The sequence below is a fragment of the Canis aureus genome, chromosome 5, assembly GCF_053574225.1.
Source record: "Canis aureus isolate CA01 chromosome 5, VMU_Caureus_v.1.0, whole genome shotgun sequence".
NCBI classification, from domain to species: domain Eukaryota; kingdom Metazoa; phylum Chordata; class Mammalia; order Carnivora; family Canidae; genus Canis; species Canis aureus.
In genome coordinates, this window is record NC_135615.1 from 21,092,234 (window position 1) to 21,114,652 (window position 22,419).

Below are 22,419 nucleotides of genomic sequence, written 5' to 3' on the forward strand. Positions count from 1 at the left end.
GCGTTCCACTGAAGCTTTATTTATAAAAACAGGGGGCCATGGCTGTAGTTTGCAGATCCCTGATCTAGATCAGTTGGATTTTGTTCTGCGGTCATCTACTAAACATCATGTCAAAATGCTGAATTTGATTGTTTTCCCAACCATTTGTTTTGGTGTCCATGTAAATGTAAAATTTCATTTATTATACTTTATTGTCAAATAATAGCCTTCCAGTTAAAGTTCTCCTTGCTGTTTTTGTTTTTTTTTTTCCCCCTGAGTTTCTTTCCCACATTTAATTGGATTTATTCAACAACTGCTGAGTAAGAAGCAGAGTTTTTGGCACTGGAGGAATAAAAACCCAAAGTATCTTCTTCTGGGAGCCAGTAACCTGTTAGAGTGGCTGTAATAAACAAAATATATGTGACTGTTATGCATGGATATTTGACGAAGGAGGATGAGGCTTCAGAAGAGGATGTGGCTGGGGCACCTGGGTGGCTCAGTCCATTAAGCGTTTGACTCTTGATTTTAGCTCAGGTCATGATCTCAGAGTCGTGACACTGAGCCCCACGCTGGAGGCTGCTCAAGATTTTCTCCCTCTGCCCTTCCCTCCTCCTCAAGCTCACGTGTGTGCGTGTCCCTTTCTCAAAATAAGGCCCTTTAAAGAAAACAACAACAAAAACAAAAGGATGTTTGGTAGGCAGAATAATGCACCCCTGACCAAAGCAGCCCATGTCCTGATCCCCAGAACCTGGAAATATGTTACCTTGCATGCAGAAGGGACTTTGCAGATGTGATTAATTTAAGGATCTTGAGATGGAGCACTTAGGCTGGATTTAGCCAGGTGAGCACAGTATCATCAGAAAGGTCCTAATGAGGGTGAGAGGGAGATGGGTGGGTCTGGGATACGGGGGGTGCTGGGGAAGGGGGTAGGGAATGCAGGAGCAGAGGTCAGGGATTGAGGGAGAGGTCCTGAGCCAGGGAATGCCGGCTGCTTCCAGAAAACAGGCGAAGCAAGGAAACAGTGTGCCCTCTGGTCATAGTCCTCCTGACACCTTGATTTTCGGACTTCTGACACCCAGAACTGGAAGATGACGTTTGGGTTGCGGTGGGTCGCTGAATGTGTGGTGGTTTATTACAGCTGCACCAGGAAGCCAACCGGGGGAAGAGTTCATTCCTCTCAGGTGGGGTGGGACACAGAAAGGATCTTGGGGAGGTTTCTGCACTGGCTTTTGAAAGATCACTTTAGTGTTCTGGAGTCAAGAGAGGGGCGGGGAATGAAAGGCCGTCCCAGGTAAGTGTGAGCAGCGCAAGAACAGACTCCAAGGCACAAAGAGCTTGGTGTGTCTGGACGTGGGGAAATTGGCTAACTCACTGGCTGATTTAACAGCCAGGTTCTATTCAAGCAGGGCTATGGAGAAAGAATGAGGTAGGGTGTGGGGGAGGAGCAGGGGATACATTTATAGGCTGTTGTGGTCATAAAGCGATAAGGCCTTCTCTCAAATGCCCAAAGCTCTCAATGTCATGGCTGCAGAAAAGGGAGCCAACCCAGCTCCCTTTTCCTCTGCTCACTGTTGCTGAAATTCAGTAGCTGGAGGCTTTGCTAGGACCCTCCATCTTCCCTACTTGGTCGCCCCTCCAGGGCAGCTTGCAATTGCAGGGATGGGGAGAAATATATCTTGATCTTAGTGCTAATTGTGTATTAGTGCTTACTGTGAAGTGTGTATTCTGATCTTAGTGCTAATTTATTGACTCAACTCTTTTGGACCCAAAACTAAACTCTTGGAGCCTATCCTAAAAGAAAAGGTAGCCAGGTGCTGGGGGAGCCCTGACATACTGAACTACGCTATTTCAAAGCAAATCTCTGACCCCCTAAGCAGAAAAGGCCCAAAACAGGGGGGTCGATGTTCCTAATCAAGCAGGTATTTACTGTTAGGTATGATTGTGTGCTCATGTGAGATACGTCCTGCTATAAAAAGGCAACCTAAACTTTCGGTCATGTGTGTAGAAGTATGTTTGTTTTCAGAAAGATAGACTCGCTGATCATTGGTTATTTCTGTGCCCATCATAAAAAAAGGGGTAAAGTCTAGTTGATCATTTGAAAAATGACTTTTCTTTGACTATATTACTTAAGAAATGCAAATGGATTTGAACTTCTACATTTCCAACCAGAGGTCAGGTCCCAGGAAAGCATTTTTAAGTTGGACCAGCTCTAACTTGGACGTATACCAATAAAATAGATGAAGAAAAAGAAAGTTCATTAGTGTTTTAGTTGGACAGATGCTCACGTTTCCTTTATAAAGCTGGAGTTATGCTTCCCAAAATTTAACAAAGTTCCAGGGTGCTATACTTGAGTGTCAATGATGCGAGGGTGAGAATCCTACCTATCCTTCATTGTTTTTTCACAGGTTCTAATACAGTATCTTAAACGCTTTAGGCGTTTGATGGTGAATGAATGAATGAAGACATAAATTAGGAATATGTGAATAGGGGGCACCTACTGGCTCAGTCAGTGGAACGTACGGCTCTTGATCTCGGGGTTATGAGTTTGAGCCCCATGCTGGGTATAGAGATTACTTAAAATCTTTTTAAATGAATAAATGAATGGGTGGATTTTTATGCTTTATGCTAGTAGAGTTGGAATGGAGAAAAGAACAGAAATGATCATAGCATTTTATCTCTGTTGCTTATTGCCATATTTTATCTTTTCCAAACTATCTTATTTGAATTGGATTTCTTTTTTCCTCTTGCTTACTCCCTTCTTATAAGGCTGACACTCTCTTTTCTAGGGATTTGGTGAAAAAAGAAAATATATCAAAAGGTTCACACCAGGTTCATAGGATTTTAAACAGGAATTCAAACCAATTCTAGCAAACCATTGAAATTCTGATCTCTTTCCCCATCCATGTCTGTGCTGTTCAAGAGGATATCATATTGCTGCACTTTTAATAAGATTCAGTCATTCTGATAAATATAAATTATTTATCACTTACTTCCCATTTTATGGCCTTGATGGTATTTAGAATTATATTACCCGGCATCATAATGCTCCTTTTCCCACTTCTCACAGTGCTGAGCCCCTCTGCTAAAGGGACAAGTTGGCAAATGCAGCATAAGAGTGACAGCCTTTCCAACAGATAGATGACGTGATTGTATAATTTAATCCCAGCCACTTACTGCATAGAAGCCTTTATGAAGGAGAGAATCACATTAGCCATTTCTCTGCTTCAAGGATATAAGCAAAGGGGCATTAATCTTCTATGATTGAGATATTGGTTTGATTGCTTGGCAAGCATGCAGCACCCTTCACCAAGAGTGGAGTACATAGCATGAGCTATGTGGGTTGTTAGTCTCCCATAACAGCTTGATGAGGAGCCCTCAGATAGTTCAAATCAGAGACTGTCTGGGAAGAGGTCCCCTGGCAGATAGCTGAGCATCTAATTGCGAGGAGAGAAATATGAGTGCACGAGGAGACTAGAGATCAATGCATAGTGGCTTGCAGAGGTTATTAACTCCGACACCCTCCCAGTTGACCTCCAGAGCCCAGCTCTATTCCTGGAGGTGAACAGAAATGAGCAGAAATCAGAAATAAAAGCAGAGAGAGAGTAAAGAGTTGATCTGATTGTGTATGACTCAGAACTAGAGCATTCTGTGCCAGATGCCTGTGGGCAATGAAGGGATAGTCTACATTGGTAGTCTGCACATGTAAACTGAAGCAATTCTGGAGTTGAGATTTGGCAAAGTTGTTCGAAATTTTCCTAGAGCAAGGTAAACAGAGCCAGTGTTCAAGAAGATCATCTCGTCAGAGCCAGGAAACAGCACCTGTATGAGTTAAGCAGCGGGGTGTGTGATTCAAGTGGACAATCTTGTCTCAGGAACATCAAAGATATACACAGCGAAAGCACCAACAATAAATTAATTGGAAAGGAGGTTGTGGCCAAAAGACAAGAAAAATGAAGTAATCAATATGTCAAGGGGAACTTGTTTGCAGTGATGGATGTAACATCTGGTAGGTGGTGACCTCCTGTGCAGAAGTCAATATTGATAGAGTTAGATGGTCACTTGGGGATGTTTAAAAGGGGGATGGGGCCAGAAAATCTGCTGTCTACATGTATAGACTGTGATGCTCTGGAGAATCCAGCGAAATCTTATATAGAATGATTTCATGGATAAGCAATTTTGGGATTTTTTTTTTTTAGACTGAAAAGTATTCAGATATGTCTTTCTTGGCACAATTATGCTGCCTTTTCACTCCCTGCATCCCCCTTTCACCTTTTTCTGTGTTCTTATAGTGAGGAAATTGCCTAAACTCCTCTCATAATTGTCTCCTGGTAGAGTATACTCTCTATGAGGGCAAAGAGTAGGGTTGGGCTTTTTCCCTGCTGCATCCTCAATGCCTAGAATAGCATTTGGCACGGAGTATGTGCTCCATATGCTTCACTGAGGGCCCGTATTCCCTTCTGGTTTTCTCTTTCTGCTTCAACTTGCTGCTAAAACCCTGAGCCTAGCTAAGATAAAACAAATCACAGAAACCTTTCTTTGTAGTTGAAAGCCTTTCTGACTTATCACTCCCCTTCCCCAACAATATCAGTAGAGAGAATCAGTGATTCTGAGTTCTTATTTAGTGCTTGATTACCTTCACAATGGGGAACTCACTTCCATTTTGGGTTCTCCATTGCATTTTTGGAGCTACCTAACTCTTTCATTGTCTTACAGTTAACTTAATAGGCTTTCTTATAACTATCACATATTGAGGGTTTTGCCTAGCACCAACAGCATAAGTCTATAGACAATCCATTATTTGAAGAAAGACAGGTTCTAACCACCCCTCTCCAACTATCACAGGTTGTGTATGTTAGCTTGTACACTCCTAATCATGATGCAATCCCCTTTTGGCTGCATGGTAATCTGAGAATGTCTTCTCTTAAAATGTCATGCTCAGAAATGCCTCTGTTCCAAAAAAAAAAAAAAAATACAGTTTAACTAGCACGGAATAGATTAGAACCATTTTCTTCCAAGAATTGAAAAAAAATGCACCTATAAGATTAGCAGTAACAGTATTAAACAGTGTTTTACTGTTGGTTCAAACAAAACTTGCATCAATGATGCCTTCCTGAAACAATTGATTTTTCTTTTTACTCCTGCTTCCATAGCTTTGTTCTTGATTCTCATTCCAGCCTGTTGTTGGACTTTGTAGCTTGATCATTATCCTTTTCTAAGCATTTGTTCCTTCCATGTTTTTGTATAATCCGCATATTTGTAAGCATGCTTCCTAAGTTTCCATCCAAGTTAACAATAACAAGGTTGACCAGGACAGAGCCAGAGAGCAAGCATTTTGTCTTTCCACTGGAAACTTTGTTCTAGGCTTTTTGGGGCTCCTAATCCACCTTCTTCAGGAGGATTATATCCTCTGTGTGGCAGATCCACATTTCAGCTAGCGTTAAACTATCTTATCCCCGGGTATATAAAGAGACCCTTGATCTTGCTGAAACCATGGTAAAAGTGACATATGTGTCTACATAGCAGGCTCTTTATCTATAACTGTAGTGGACCTATCAAGTAAGAAAAGGTACAAATAAGATTTCCCCTCTAAATGTGAAAGGGACAGACTGTAGAAGAATACCAATTTCCTGCCTGAGCCAGGCAGGAACATATGGGGGAATCCTGAGAAATACCCAATCGATTGTTTCAGTTTCAGTTGTAAGCAGGGGTTCTTAAACTTAGTGGAATTCAGAATCACCTGGGTGGGGGAGCTAGTTAAACAGAATCCTGGGCCTTACCTCCGGATGTCCTGATTTAGTAGAGTGGGGGTAGGGTGGAGGAAATTGTATTTACACTGAAGTTCCTTAGGTGATTCTAATGTAGTCAGATGACAAGCCGTATTTGCACAAATGGTGTCCTACTGAGTCCATGGAGAGTGTCAGTTTTGGCTTTTGTTCTTTATCTCCCCCATACCCTCCAGGTGGCCGCCCTTGGGGTCCTTGCAGGTGACATCCCTTGGTCTTGACTTTTGTACTTCTTTCTTGATTTTTAAGTTGACCCATCCTGTGATGCATTTGTTTAGAGCCTCATTTTCTAATATACCAAATATGGTTACACATTTAATATTAAGGTTGAAACCAAATGTGTTGCATCTCACCAGGCTTCAATGTGGCCTATTTTAAGAAGGGTTAACCTTTGTATAACCTGCAAACAATACCACTATGTAGTAGGCTTCTCTGCATTTATCTAATGCCAGATCCAAGCATATGGCCTGTGAGTCTGGTGAGAATAATACCTTTTATTGGACAATTGCTATGGACCAGTTACCTTTTATTATTAATTATCTTATCTATCGTCATACGAGGGTAGATCCAAGATTTGTGGGACCTGATGTTAAGAAGCTCTTTAAGGAAAAGAATCACAAGTCCGAGTACAGTATTATGTGGGGAGCCTCGAAGAGACCCACGCAGCTCCACTGCAGATCTACCTGATTCTCCAATAGTGCTAAGGGATAGATGTGTGTAACCCAGAGCACGGGTGAGGAAACTGAGACTCAGCTAGTTTGAACATCTTGCCAGAGATCATACAGCCACATACAGTAAAGCTGGGATTTGAACCCAGATCTGCCTCATTCCAAAGGTTATAACCCCCATGTAACAATGGACCCCTTACACAAAAGACACCCAGGGCTCCCAGTTGCTGTTGATTTTGGTGGCAACTTGTTTTAGGATGTCCCCACACACCCTGAATTGAGGATGAAGAAGAATGAAGAAATTTGAAGGGACAAAGAGCATTTGGTTGATCTAGAAGAAAGCTATATCTTTTTTTTTTTTAAGATATTTATTTATTTATTTATTTATTTATTTATTTATTTATTATTTATTTGACACACAGAGACAGCACAAGCAGGGGTAGCAGCAGAGAGAGAGGGAGAAGCAGGCTCCCCACTGAGCAGGGAGCCTGATGTGGGGCTCAATCCCACGACCCCAGGATCATGACCTAAGCTGAAGACACTTAACCAACTGAGCCCCAAAAGCCGTGTCTCTGATGAGGTTTATAGATGGATATGTTCTGCTTCATTCGCTTTCATCAATCTCCCAAAGATTCACTACATTTTGAGCCCAAGGATTTAAAAACAACAGTTTGTTGTTTTTTTTTTTACACCTTGTGTTCATGAAATAGCAAATAGAACTAAAATAGAATTCTATTATTTAAGGGTATTTAACTTAAAGTCTGTACAAAAAGATTGTGAGTGAATGGGAAAGAGAGGTAACTCATTTTTTTTTTTTTGAGAAACTATTACATGCTGAACATGTAATCCTTCCCGCGAACCCACGGGAGAAACACACAAATCTCAGTTTCTTCCACGATTGAGGGATTGAGACTGCGAGACTAAGTAAATGGGTTAAATCTATACTACTATCACAGCAAAGAAGAGGCTATTTATTTTAAATGGCAGCAGTTTAAAAAAAAAGAAAATTTCTACAAAATACCGTGTCAAATCCGCACTCATTTTAGCGCAAATTAATTTAACCCAAGATAGTGGTTTTTGGAAAAAAGAAGATAAATTTTACTTTCACAGAGATGAGCTGATTTATCCTACATGGTACAGCATGGTTGAGATTCTTTAATTGCAATCTTCTTAGGGGGTTAGTGAAAACGAGGCTGAAGGACCTATTAACACCCAGTACAAAAATGTGACACAGAAGTAAAAGAATAGACAATTCCAACTTCTAATTGTGAAATCATTTGGTGTTTGGGTTCAGTGTGATTTTTCAGTAAGCTCATTAAAGTCCTGTAAGGGACCGTCTCTCCAGCCAGAACTGATTGCCTAGAGTTCTCCCTGAGAAGCAGCCTGATGGCCCGTCTACGTCTTTGTCATCTGGGTGCCATGTCAGCCTCTGACCTTCCAAGGGTGGGGACTTTCCCTAAGGGCTTAGAAAATAATTCCCCCCCTTGATGATATATAGAGAACTGTCCCTGGATGGTTCTCAGTGCTAAAAGTAACACTCGAGAGTATATCCTTTGAAGGCCTTTGAATGTGTAGAGTAATAAAGAGAAGTATGTATGTGCCTTGCAGTGCATACATTAACTTCTGCCTGGAACAATTTTATCCCAGCTGGTTGTACAGCGCGAACACACCAACTTCACACGGGAGTGGCAAACTAGATTTTTGGTCTTGTTCGGCACCCTGAGCACTTCTTATGCAACAGAGATTACACAATACAGACATATATTTTCTTGTATATTTCCTCTCCTCATCTAGATTTCTATTGTTACTAATTCATGTCAGAGGACGTCTCAAAGAAAAGTCACAAATCAGTTTGGGGGCAATATAGAAGGAAAAATACTCAGAGTTCCTCCGTTAGTAGTTAGGGTCTCACCAAAAGTACTGCAAAATCTAACAGTTGATAATCACAGTTAGGCTCACGTTACTTTGACATTTTCATAGGCTCATGTTTTCCTGGACTGGCCTCCACCTGTACTGCTAGCAAAGTGGTTTACTGATTTACTGAGTTGTGTTTCTCCAAGTGTCTGTTGGTACCCTTTCCTGGGGCGGAGCAGGTCTTACTCACAGAGCGCTGACCCAGACCACCTGAGCAGAGGCAGCTGGGCCGCATCAAAAGTTGGCATGTTTTCCCTCCTCAGTCTCCAACCATATGCCTCATTCCACACTCTGGCATGGGCCCCACATGCCTGCATCGAACAGCCTAATCGGTAGCAGCCTCTCTAAAGAGACAGCCCTTCTGAGATAATCAGATAAGCTGCCCCTATGGCGCTGTGGATTTTCCCTTGCCCCTCTATAGGGTGAGAGCCTCTGATTATTGCCATGGTGATCCATTTGTCACCCGGGACCCAGCCAGAGACCATCAGACTGATTCTATGCAGGCCATTAGGTAATGCGGAGAATCTTAGAGAGAATTGCATTTTTGTATGAAAGGAATCCCTGTGGGCGACCAGCACTCGGTTTAATTGGACTGTATAGTTAATCCTGACGGAGAGGGGACAAAGGGTCTGCAGAAATAGTCTCAGAAGTGACCTGACTGATGGGTTAGTCATATTCGGCTCCATTGTCCGTTTCCTCCCTTTTTAGATAGTTAGCGGGAAGGAGGTGAATCTCCATGCTTTAGGGCCTCAAGTTATAGGCTATTTTCAAGTAATGGATTTGCAGGTAACAAATAGTTGGGAAATTTTTAGAGTACGGCATGTATTTAGGTCTTCATTGACAGGACACCTGAAAAGTAATTGTTGCTTCTTAGAGACCAATTACTAGACATCAGCGCAGCTGGAGACCACATTCCCTCCCTCCTCCCTTCTGGCTGTGATTCTGCTACAGAGAACTGGCCATTCCTGGGCACCGTTCTGAGCCTCAGGAACCTCACCCCCATCTTTGCACACATTATCTAACCAACCCAGCTCTGCTACCAGAACATCCATTGTGGGCTTGAATGCCACAGCACCCTGGGAGCTCCTTCTGCAATCTATGGTGATTTCCAGGTGAATACTTAATGCTGTTAATGAGAGTTTAGGAGGTTGCACAGGCTTGACCGCTAGATTAGTTTCTCTGCCATTCCATGCAAGCTATTCTGGGTTGTATTTTTAGGCTCTGAGGGAAAAGTCGCCAGTGACTTGTCCTGAGTGGTCACATAGCCAATTGGAGAAGGGCTTTAAGGCTAGTATTTAAAGTTTTTTGGCTTCAGCCAAATGCCCTGGAAGGTCACAGGATTTCTTGTGCCTTGGTTGCTATTCTTTTCTGCTCAGATGTTCCAACTTCAGTGTGGATTGGGCTGGCCTGAAACAGTTCCAACTATGCTGACCCCTAAATTCAAACGCTTTTCTCTTACTGGGATTTCCATGCCAAAAATAAATAGGATTGTCAGCAAAGAAGAGGAGCATTACATTCTGGAATATTCTAATCCACAGCCCCTCCTCCCATGTGGATTTTTGCAGTGGATGTAGGGATACCTCCATCTTCCCTGATATCTTCCCATACCCCAGTCATGGCACTACTTATCTCTGGAGTGTAGGTGCAGGGTCTGTCATTCATATACCTTCATTCGTACACCTCAAACTCTCCTCTCTTCAGGATATTGCTCTGTTTCTCTCTTTCGCCTGATCACTAGAAATATTCTTGAATTCCCTCCTCTCCTCAGGAACCCCAGAAATGAGCATAGAGCTCACTCTTGTCCCTCACAGTAAGCAGCATGTTAAATATAATGGCTACGTTGCTTGATGCCATCTTGATTACATAGGCATTAATTTATGTTGTCAAGAGGCATTTATTTTAGTAACTACTCAGCGATGTGTTTTGGACCATTTCTGATTATTTTTTCCTATTCTATATTCCTATATATGACAGTCTGTGTCAGTCTAACAAAACAGCAAACTGTTGTACACTTAATGTGTACCAAAGTGTCATCCTGGGTAAAGACTAAGAATATGAAATTTTTCTTGCAAAAAAAAAAAAAAAGAAAGAAAGAAAGCCAAAACCTCACCAGTCATGCACAATTGACATTTACTAGACACTTCTGGAAGATGATGGTGATGGTTTATGACATTTGGTTAGCAAATCACACCTGTTCATATATGATTGAAAAAATACCTAATTTTAGTTGATGGCCTCAAAACTCTGAGTTGTGGATTTCATTGCTATTACTTATTCTGTGTTATATAGAAATTTCTCTCATTTTGTTTAATGTCTGTAAAGTTTTATTCTATCTCCTGAAGGTCCAGCTTTCTTGAGTTCTTTTCTCTCCTTTCATTTTATCTTTATTATTTCCTTCCTAAGACTTAATTTCTATTTGATACTCATTTTCCCATAGCTTTAATACTTCCTGCAAAATGCTTTTGTCATCACTCAGCAACATCCTGTCACCACTTCTCTATATTCTGGTTGCCATGGCATTCTCCCTTGGTGCCGACACTATAAGTAGCAAAGGAAAAAACAAATTCTTCACTCATTAATCATTTGCTCAGTCTCCAAGTCAACTGAGCCCATAGCAGAGGTTAATCATGAAGCAGATGTCCATCCATACGGGACAGTGCTCATGGACAGCAGTCACCAGTGAGTCATCTCTAAATCAAGAACTTCTGCAAATGATTATTTACCTTTCAAGTGAAGGTCAGCCATTTGGTCTGGGTTAAACCACTGGTTGAGTCAAGTTGCAGAAAGTAATGTACAGGTCAAAAAATGGATCAGCAATGTAGTAAAAATTACTTTACAGTGGTCCTCGACCTTTGTACTCCTTAGCAAATGTGTTCTTTTTATGTACCTTTCTAGTTCTTTGTCAGGGGATTCTTTGGACTAAGAGTAGTTTCAGATAGCCTGAAGTTTCTCTTCTAATAATTCATTAAATCATACTTAAGTTTGTTTTATACCTTATGAGAATCTTCACTTAATGAAAATTTCATCACTTTTTAAAGTTAATTCCATTAATCTTCCAAGTCATTCCTTCATCTTAGGAGATATTAACTATTGTTATGAGTTCTTCTCTGTGGAAAAATATGTTTATATCACTTTAAATTACTTGTTAATTTCTATTGCAATGTGCCTAAAATGTAAGGGTATAGAAAAAGTTCATTTTTTAAGCAATCTATATCAGATGAGGCTATATTGGTTTTCATAAATAGGTTTGAACATTGTACTCAAGTTAAAAATGACAAAAAGAATAATTTGAATGGAGAAACAGGTGAAATAGAAATGGAGTTAATGGAGGGAAGCTGTTTGGGTAGAAATATCAAAGACACAGATTGTCCTGCAAGCCAAAAAAGAGAAGATAAGGAGAATGAGCTCTGAAATCTAGCATATTCTGTAGTCTTCTTGGTTAAGCCACTTACTAGCTATGTAACTTTGGACAAGAAAGTCAACTATGCTTTGTCCTTCTCGCCGGTGAAACAAAGGTGATAATACTTCATAGGCTTTATAGGGTGGTTCTGAGGTATAAATGAATAGAGCATTTTAGCAGGATGCTTGGCACATAGAATTACTAAATATTTTATTTGGGGGAGGGTTATTATTCATGCTCTGCTTTTACGTATGTTTAAAATCTAGATAAAAGTCTCTTGATTGTTTAGAATGCTTATTAGGAGTCAAGGATATGACTCAAGATCTGCCCACATTGGGTGGGGGGAAGTAATAGATAAAACTGAGTCCTGACTCTACAGGAAGCACCATTTTTCATTGACTCTAAGTGAAATTTAACCTAAACTAAATAGTGATTAGCCTTAAATAAAGAAGTTTTAGTTTATTTTTAACAAAGATTTAATTTATTTATTCATGACAGAGTGGTAGAGACATAGGCAGAGCGAGAAGCAGGCCATCTGAGGGGAGCCTGATGTGGGACTTGATCCTAGGACCCCAGGATCATGACCTGACCGAAAGGCAGACCGAAAGGTGTCCCAAATAATGACGTTTTAGAGAAAATAAAGGAATATTTTCTTAATCTGGAATTATAATTAGAGTCATTATAAACAGAAATTAATTATGGTTCGAAAGCATATTTTTTAATTTATTTAAATCTTAGCCAAGGAATAGATCATATTAGATAATGCTTCTTTGTAAGCTTAGCTGTAGGAGAGTTGATATTCAAAACGATCTTATATTAGCTTTGTTCAGCAGTTCAGAACATGGTGTCATAAGCTGGGCATTATTGCCCACCTGACAGTAATGTTACTGAATTTCAGGGGCAGTAACAATGAGAAGCAATGGCCTCTGGATAATATCCTTGAAAAGTCAAACATATGGAGTGATTAAAAACATTCACTGTTTTTTTTTTTCCTGGAAATATATATATTGTTGAATTGTGCTTTTTTTTTTTCTTTCAGTTGAGATGGCAAAATGAGTTATTTCCTAAGTAGCACCTATAAGCATTACATCTTACATTACATCAAATATGTCACATACATATTTGTTATTGTAAAGAAAATTGTTTTGTATAATTCGGTAACAGTGGATCACATTGGTTTCAAACTTCTACCAAGAACCCAAGTTGGCCAGGCTATTTGTTATTCCAGCTTTATTGAGGTATGATTAACAAAAAATTATATATATTTAGGTTGGATCCAGTGTTTTTTTAAGGTATATGATGTGATTTCATCACTGTATTCCTTGTGAGATGCTTACCACAGTCAAGTTAATTACATACCCATCCCCTCAGTTACAATTTGTGTGTGTGTGTGTGTGTGTGTGCACTTAGAACACTCAAGATTTACACTAAAATGTTTGCAAATAGCTTTTGAATTTAAATGTCTTTAGGTAGGCATGATCTTTCCAGTTTGTCACAGGCTCCACCATCCCTACTGTGTTACTCATCACCCTCTTCCCATATTTCTCCAATCCCTGATCTAGTCATACAAAAAGAAGTTGTGTATTCAGTGAAACCAGTATAAACTTTTTTGGTGTGTGTGTATGTGTGGAGAGGGTTGTAGTGGGGTTGTAGTTAAAGTTCAGCCCTGAACTTTAGGGGACCTCATATAATTGCAATACCCACCAGGAGTAATTGCTGGTGCTTAGCATGGGCACAGCTCTTCCATAATCCTAAACATCTGCTGTAGTGACTCATACCCTTCAGGTTCCAGGGAAAGTTTATCCATATTTCCTGCCCTTTGACCGCAAAACAAAAGGTGGTTGCACTTAAGGGGTTTCCTAACTTTGGGATGTTGTGTTGCTGAATGGCTGGATGTTGGGGGTGGGCTTTGAATAGTAGAAGTGCTTAATTAAGGAAAAGCTAAATTAGTTAAATTACCAAATCTTTAAGATGGCATGAATCTAATAGACTCTCACATAAATGTAATTTCCCTGTAGAACTTACAGCTTTCTCATTTCCTTTCTTTTCTAATCTATGGTTTTGGATTTACTTACAAAGTAAATAAATACTAAAAAAAAAAAAAAAAAAAACAAAGTAAATAAATACAATAGTTGGAGGTGTTGGTGGAAGAACATTTTGTGATATGAAATTGTTCATATCACTCTTACATTTGTATATAGGTAAGTCTAGGTGTGTGAAGTGACATATCACTTCTTTACAATGACAATTAGATAAACAGTGACCCTAGAATTACAAAGTTTTATTTCATATAAATATGTTTAATGAGATCTACATTTTCAAAAAATAAATGTTTAAATTATATTGCTTAAGCAATTCAGTTAAATTGATCAAAATAAAAATATTGCTATTCATTAAACATATTTTATATTTTCCTATTATTAATCTGTTACAGAAAGATGTTTTAAATGTATATGAAAAATACTTTTGGCTATTTTAAATTTACATTAATTTATATTTTATATGAAAACATATTCAAATTTTATCACTGAAAAGCACTACAGTAGGCAATTATTTAAGTGATTACTAACAAAAATTATATCAATATCTTCATTATAACAACATAATTATTGATTTATGAAAAGTATAATCAGAAAAATTATATGGAATTATTTACAATTTATGTGTAATAGGTCTTTATCTTATTACTCACTGGTACATCAACAAAATGTCCTAACACATACAGAAATATAGTCATTTGCTGTTTTACTGATTTTCAGTGTTATAAAAGCCAGAATTTTATATGCATTTTTCCATTTTGTTACTACAAGGTATGTTTCTTTAAGGTGGAAGAACCTATTTTATTTCCTAATTATAAACCTGATTTTAATATGTAAAGGTTCAGACAGATTTATGTCCCCGTTTGTCACTTAACCCCCATCCTGCAAATGTTAGGGGTAGGTCTCTACTGAAGCAGAGTGGAGCATCTACAGGGAAATGATAACTTTCATTCCTTTCCTGAGTTCTAGAGATGACTTCTAGAAATTACCTGTATGGACACAAAGGCAGAAATCACTTCCTCTACACTGATTTAGAAACTGACTCATGCATCTCTCTGTGTTAGTTAATTGTGGTTGCATATTGAAGCTCCTTGATCACAGAAATTTCTATAGCTGCCCCTCCTTTCTCTCCCAGCCTTTGTCTATAGCAACAGTTCCTCTGCTAGTAGAACTACGTCAAACACAGATCTAGACAACAAAAAGAAATTAGAGCATGGAATTAATAATACCAACTCTTCTAAAAGAATTGATGTCTTATTGTGGGGAAAAATTAGAAAGACTTAAAAATGTCACTTTACCTAGAATCGTGCTTATATTTTGTGTCACTTTGGGGATGACATATTTATGTACTATTTCTATAAAATAATGCTATTCATCTACTTACTGTGGTATTTAAATGAAAAAGGAAGCATTGTAGATGCATTAGTAACTGTCTTCTCATATGAGGTATGCATCATAGTGTTATTACGTGAATTCAAGATAAAAATAAATTCAAAGTGCATTCTTTACAGAATTTATATTTTAATTTCTGTTCTTTTTTTCCCTTTTAAGTACTTTAAACAGAGATTTTTGTACTACCAAAAAAATACATCTGTGAAAATGTGACTATGTCTTGTGCTGATGTTGAATTTTGCTGACTTTTCTCACCTTACTCTATTTTGTCAGTGAAAGTAATCTGGAGAGTCCTAAGTGCAGGCCCTGGCCCTGTGACTTGCCATTAGGGAAAAGTGTTGGGTTTTTCTGCCTCACCTGAGAGCAAGTGCCCTTCTCTTCTCTCTTGGCTTCTCTCATTCTATGGAAAGGCTTAGAATGAAGAAGGTAGCAGTTGAACAACCCAGAAAAGTGAGTTGATTTGTCTTAGTTATTCCTGGACACTCCACTTCCCCAGGCAAAAATAAGTAAAGGATGACTGAGCAAAACTGATTCCTTACACCCAACAGCTGCTGCCTTCCTGGGAAGACATCCCTGCCTATGACTATCTGATGACTATATCATTTTATCTCCTCAACAGTTGAATAGCTTGATGTTGCTGATTTTTTATGCTTCTTGTGTTTTTTTTATGTTTCAGGGCTGCTCTCCAAGAAGCGTCAAGGGTAAGGACCAGAGTAGTAAGCTCCTTCACTCTCACAAAGTATGCTCCTTCTCCCAGACAAGGAGGGGCCTGATTCTACTTTTCCAGGTGACTCAGCTTCAATACTTGAATTTTCTGATAGTCATCGAAGTGACTTTTGCCTGTGGTATATGCTTCCTCAGAGTCTCAGAACGCATGCATATAAATTAAATGCCTTTTTACATTCTGAAGTGAATGGAACCTACAAATAAGTATTAAGAAATGAGTGTAATTACAGGTGGACTCATGAAATTTGAGTCTTGGCCGTATTATACATTTTATGTGTTACTGATCAATGCAGGGAGGTAGTTTTGTGCAGTGATCCAAGCACTTCCTTGGTCATTAGGATAGAATGTATGGCTTTAAAAATTTTAGATTCCTTAGCCCACTGTTAACCTACCAAATAAAAAACTAGGAGGCAGTGTGAAGGATTGGGGGTGTTGGAAGTTATGCTACATGGATTCCATTTGCCCCTCCATATCCATGCTTCATCTTCTCTCCTCTGCTTTGTACCCAAGGCTGATCCTTACAAACATCATTGAGTACTGTTGGCTTTGGCTTTCATGTGTGTTCAGCACATGGGGACCCTACCGGGAGAAAAGAAGAAAGAAGGAGGGTGAGTCTGGGTATTTACCCCCCCGCCCCCAACACATGCCTCCCTACAGGTTTTTTTCTAGCTGGTGACCTCCTTCCTGAAGGTCCATTCAAGGCAGACCTCTCCATAAGAGTCTCTTCTATGTGCTGAAAACCACTCCCTTTGTTCCTTTGGTCTTAAGGTGATAACCTTCTGGATTATTGCACTTTCTCTTAGAGTTTCTTTTCAAATAAGTTAGTTTATTGTCAATGTTACCCAGGGCAATATACACGTTTAATGCAATCCCTATCAAAATACCATGGACTCTATTCAGAGAGTTAGAACAAATTATTTTAAGATTTGTGTGGAATCAGAAAAGACCCCGAATAGCCAGAGGAATTTTAAAAAAGAAAACCATATCTGGGGGCATCACAATGCCAGATTTCAGGTTGTACTACAAAGCTGTGGTCATCAAGACGGTGTGGTACTGGCACAAAAACAGACACATAGATCAGTGGAACAGAATAGAGAATCCAGAAGTGGACCCTAAAAATACTTATTCTTATTAAATTGTCCTCAAATTATCTGAGCGTGTAATGTCTTTTGCTGGAATCCTGATATGGAGCTCAAAATATTCATCTAAAATTTGCAGAATCTCTTTGTTCCTGCGGATAGCCCATTACTATATATCTTGTGAATACATTGAATTCATTTAGAATGAGTTCTCATTCTGTATATGTTTATGGCTAGTGATTTTTTTAATTTTGACTTTTGAAAAAAATTTATTACACCTATTTTAAGTGTTTGAATTTTGAAAAAAAGTATATACCTGTGTAATTATCCCAACAATCAAGTTAAAAAACATTTTGATCACACCAAAAAGTTCTGTGTCTGTTTCCAGTCTCTCTCTCTCTCTTTTTTGAAAGATTTTATTTATTTATTCATGAGAGACAGAGGGAGAGAGAGAAGCAGAGACACAGGCAGAGGAAGAAGCAGGTTCCATTCAGGGAGCCTGATGTGGAACTCGATCCCAGGTCTCCAGGACCATACCCTGGGCTGAAGACAGCACTAAACCGCTGAGCCACCTGGGCTGCCTTGTTTCCAGTCTATTTCTTCTCTACTTCAACCCCAGGCAAAAACTGATATACTTTTTGTCACTACAGATTAGCTTTGTATTCTAAAATTTTATATAAATGGAAATATACAGTATATAATCTTGTGTCTGTTTTCCCACTCATCATAATGCTTTCAGGATGCATCCATATTTTTGTTTCTATCAGTGTTTTGTTCTCTTTCTATTGCTAAGCAATATTTTAATATATAAGCATAACACAATTTGTTTATTCATTCTGCTGTTAATGGAAGTTTGAGTTATTTCCAGTTTTTGGTTATTATGAATAAGGATGGTATAAGCACAACTGGATTTTTTTGCAGATACTTGTTTCCATTTAACTGAGAGTGGCATTACTGGATCATAGGGCAGATATATATTGAGCTTTATTAACTGACATGTTTTTAATATTGCTCTTATAATTCATAAATGGAATATATTTATCCACTTATTTAAATCTTGTTTAATTTCTCCCTGTAATGCCTGATAGTCTTGCATACCTTGCATACATTAAACTCCAATTTACTTTGTGTTTGGTGATGCTGTTGTAAATGGTGTAATTTTTAAATTCCAGTTTTTACTGTGGATCTCTAGAAATTTTTTAAAAATACTGACTTTGGAACCATCAAATTTGCTAAATTTACTAATTCTAATAGTTTTCTGTTGTATTTTCTATGTGAAAAATCATGTTAGCTGTAAATAATGAACCTTATTTCTTTCTAATTCTTAGGCTTTTTTTTTTCTTATCACACTGGTTAGAACTGTATGATTTTAAGTAGAATTATTAACAGATATCCTTGTCTTTTTCTCAATTTGAGAGTTTACAATTAAATGTGGATTTGGGGGAGACATTCTTTGTCAGGTTAGAGAAGTCTCTTCTAACTTGTTAAGTATTTCTTTGTTGTCATGAATGACTACTACATTTTTACAAATGCTTCTTTGGAACTTATTTAGATGATTATCTTTCTATCACTTTTTATAGATTTGTTATTTGCAGACTCATTTATTTTTTAAGAACCTGCTTTTATTTTCTGACTCTACCATGACCCATCACTTATATAGTTTACTTTGATGCTTTCTTACATTTATTTGCATATTTCCTCTAAGCCTCTGGAAAACCTTAATATTAATTTTCCAAGTAAAAACAACAAAAAAGTGTGTTTATTCAATTTACATTTTATAACTTTATAAGCTGATGAAAAAACCACTTACACTTTTTATGGGAAATACCCCCAGACATAGGTTTAAACTCTCAAAACTACTTACATTTTTAATCGGTTACAGTCTATTGCAGTTGTGTTATTTCCTGTGAACCTAAAACTCAAATGATGATTGTACCTAATTTTACAACAAATACAACTAACCAAATAAGTGTGAACTATATGTGAGTGAAAGTACAGAAATAATTGGTAATAAGAACCTTTCAAAAACCTGTATCTGCATAGTTAGTTCTTATGCACTCAAAATGTAAAATTGTTGATGACTTTTGGGATCAATTTTATGCTTATTGTCATAGGTCACATTCTGTCATAAAAAGGCCTTGAAGTGGATATTAGATTGCAACAGATTTACTACAAACTTTACCTATGAAGAATGAGTGAGGGAAGCCAAATTGGAACAATGGAGAAGTCCAATTGCAATGCAATTACAACAGACACTTCAGTGATTTTCTTTTCTTTTATTATTGAAATATATTCAATGCACAATATTACATTAGTTTCAGGTGTACAACATAGTGACATTACAAGTTTATAGTTATGGTATGCTCACCACAAGTGTAGCTACCATCCGTCAATATACAACTATTTTGTTATAAAACCATTAACTGTATTCCCTATGCTGTACCTTTCATCCCTGTGACTTATTCATTCCATAGCTGGAAACCTGGACCTCTCATTTTCCTTCACTCCTTTTTGCTTATCCCTTCTCCTTCCTCTCTTCTGGTAATCACCAGTTTATTCTCTGTATTTATGGATCTGTTTTTGCCTTTGTTTGATTTTTTTAGATTCCAAATATACATGAAATCATATAGTATTTGTCTTTCTCTGACTTATTTCACTTAGCATAATATCCTCTAGTCCATCTATGTTGTTGCAAATACAAGAGCTCATTCTTTTTTATGGTTGAGTAATATTCCACTGTACATATAGAACATATCATCTTTATCTATATATCTATCTTTGGGTGCTTAAATTGCTTCTATATCTTGACTATTTTAAATAATGTTGGAATAGTTTTGTTGACTGTATCCTTTGCTGTGCAAAAGCTTCTTATCTTGATGAAGTCCCAATAGTTCATTTTTGCTTTTGTTTCTTTTGCCTTCGTGGATGTATCTTGCAAGAAGTTCCTGTGGCTGAGTTCAAAAAGGGTGTTGCCTGTGTTCTCCTCTAGGATTTTGATGGAATCTTGTCTCACATTTAGATCTTTCATCCATTTTGAGTTAATCTTTGTGTATGGTGAAAGAGGGTGGTCTAGTTTCATTCTTCTGCATGTGGATGTCCAATTTTCCCAGCACCATTTATTGAAGAGATTGTCTTTCTTCCAGTGGATAGTCTTTCCTCCTTTGTCGAATATTAGTTGACCATAGAGTTGAGGGTCCACTTCTGGATTCTCTATTCTGTTCCATTGATCTATGTGTCTGTTTTTGTGCCAGTACCACACTGACTTGATGACCACAGCTTTGTAGTACAACCTGAAATCTGGCATTGTGATGCCCCCAGCTATGTTCATTTCCCAGAGTTAGGAGTCTTCCATATTCTGTCTCCCTTTCTGATATTTCCCACTTATATTTCCTCCTTTACCCTTTATTCCCTTTCACTATTATTTATATTCCCCAAATGAATGAGACCATATAATATTTGTCCTTCTCCAATTGACTTATTTCACTCAGCATAATACCCTCCAGTTCCATCCATGTCGAAGCAAATGGTGGGTATTTGTCATTTCTAATGGCTGAGTAATATTCCATTGTATACATAAACCACATCTTCTTTATCCATTCATCTTTCGATGGACACCGAGGCTCCTTCCACAGTTTGGCTATCGTGGACATTGCTGCTAGAAACATCGGGGTGCAGGTGTCCCAGCGTTTCATTGCATCTGTATCTTTGGGGTAAATCCCCAGCAGTGCAATTGCTGGGTCATAGGGCAGATCTATTTTTACCTCTTTGAGGAACCTCCACACAATCTTCCAGAGTGGCTGCACCAGTTCACATTCCCACCAACAGTGCAAGAGGGTTCCCCTTTCTCCGCATCCTCCCCAACATTTGTGGTTTCCTGCCTTGTTAATTTTCCCCATTCTCACTGGTGTGAGGTGGTATCTCGTTGTGGTTTTGATTTGTATTTCCCTGATGGCAAGTGATGCGGAGCATTTTCTCATGTGCATGTTGGCCATGTCTATGTCTTCCTCTGTGAGATTTCTGTTCATGTCTTTTGTCCATTTCATGATTGGATTGTTTGTTTTTTTGCTGCTGAGTTCAATAAGTTCTTTATAGATCTTGGAAACTAGCCCTTTTTCTGATATGTCATTTGCAAATATCTTCTCCCATTCGTAGGTTGTGGTGGAAGGGGAGGTGGGCAAGGGGTGAGGGTGACTGGGTGGCGGGCACTGAGGTGGGCCCTTGACGGGATGAGCACTGGATGTTATTCTGTATGTTGGCAAATTGAACACCAATAAAAAATAAATTTATTATTAAAAAAATAATAATGTTGCAATAAACAGAAGGGTGCATATATCTTTTCAAATTAGTATTTTTGTTTTCTTTGGGTATATACCTAGTCGTAGAATTACTGAATCATATGATAGTTCTATGTTTTTATTATGGTAGTTTTATTTTTTGTTTTAAGGAACTTCCATACTGCTTTCCACAATGTCTGTACCAAGCTACATTTCAACAAACAATGCATAAGGGTTCCTTTTTCATCAAATCCTGGCCAACACTTGTTTTTCTTATCTTCTTTTAAAGTTTTATTTATTTAAGCAATCTTTGCACCTAGTGTGGGGCTCAAACTCATGACCCCAAGACAAAGAGTCACATGCTTCTCCAGCTGAGCCAGCCAGGCACTCTTGTCTTTTTGATAGTAACCATTCTGACAGGCGTGAGGACATATCTCATTGTGGTTTGATTTGCACTTCTCTGGATGAGTGATGTTCAGCATCTTTTCATGTGTCTGTTGGCCATCTATATGCCTTTTTTTGGAGAAATGCCTATTTAGATCCTCTGCGCACTTTTTTCATTGGATTATTTTTTTGTGTTGAATTGTATAAATTCTTGATGTATTTAGATATTAACCCCTTGTTGGGTATATCATTTGTAAATAGCTTTTCCCAGTCAGTGAGATGCTTTTTGTTTTATTGGTAGTTTCCCTCACTGTGCGGAAGTTTTTTGTTTTGCTGTATTCCTAATAGTTTATTTACACTTTTCTTTCCTTTACCTGAAGAGACACAACTGGAAAAATATTGCTAAGACTGATGTCAAAGAGGCTACTGCCAATGTTTTCTTCTAGGAGTTCTGTGGTTTCATGTTTTACACTTAGGTGTTCAATCCATTTTGAGTTTATTTTTGTGTATGGAGTAATTAAGTGGTCCACTTTCATTCTTTTGTAGGAAGCTATTCAATTTCCCCAGCACCATTTATTGAAAAGGTTGATTTTTTCCCCCATTTTATAGTTCTGTCCTCTTTGCCATAGTTTAATTGACCATGTAAACATGGGTTTATTTACAGGCTTTCTATCTTAGTACTACTGATCTATGTATCTGTTTTTGTGCCCATACTATAGTGTTTTGATCATTATAGCTTTAAAATATATCTTGAAATCTGAGATTGTGATACCTTTAGCTT

General features: G+C 38.3%; 1 long non-coding RNA gene across 4 annotated transcripts in view; it reads left to right on the forward strand.

The window, feature by feature from the left end:
* Positions 1–1,036: 1,036 nt before the first annotated feature.
* LOC144313794 (uncharacterized) overlaps positions 1,037–22,419 on the forward strand; it is a 466,610-nt gene continuing 445,227 nt past the window's right edge. For 2 of the 4 annotated variants that reach the window (XR_013379422.1, XR_013379421.1), the window contains exons 1-3: positions 1,037–1,270; positions 15,852–15,962; positions 16,412–16,509. This is a non-coding gene — a long non-coding RNA (uncharacterized LOC144313794). The remainder of the gene's footprint in view (positions 1,271–15,851; positions 15,963–16,411; positions 16,510–22,419) is intronic. The other 2 variants (XR_013379420.1, XR_013379419.1) reach the window with 2 other exon arrangements.